Raw genomic sequence first — 403 nt, 5'->3', positions numbered from 1 at the left:
CTCAGCCTGTATACTATTCAGAGCCATACATCAAATCTATAAAACCGATAAATATAAATAAATATAAAAACAAAATATAAACACAAATATAAAATAAATAAATATAAATATAAATATAAATATAAACACAAATATAAATAAATAAATAAATAAATAAAAATAAATATAAACAAATAAATAAATAAAAATAAAATAATTTTTTTTGTTGTATGGACCCGAGCCGTGCATCAAATCTATAAAAAATATTTATTTTTATTTATATCTATTTATTTATATTTATTTGTATTTATTTATATTTATATTTATTTATATTTATTTATATTTATATTTATTTGTATTTATTTGTATTTATATTTATTTATATTTATTTATATTTATTTATATTTATTTATATTTATTTATC

The sequence above is a fragment of the Eimeria mitis genome, genomic scaffold (genome assembly GCF_000499745.2).
Source record: "Eimeria mitis Houghton genomic scaffold, Emh_scaff826, whole genome shotgun sequence".
Taxonomy (NCBI): Eukaryota; Apicomplexa; class Conoidasida; order Eucoccidiorida; family Eimeriidae; genus Eimeria; species Eimeria mitis.
Note: the sequence above shows the minus strand (reverse complement) of the source record.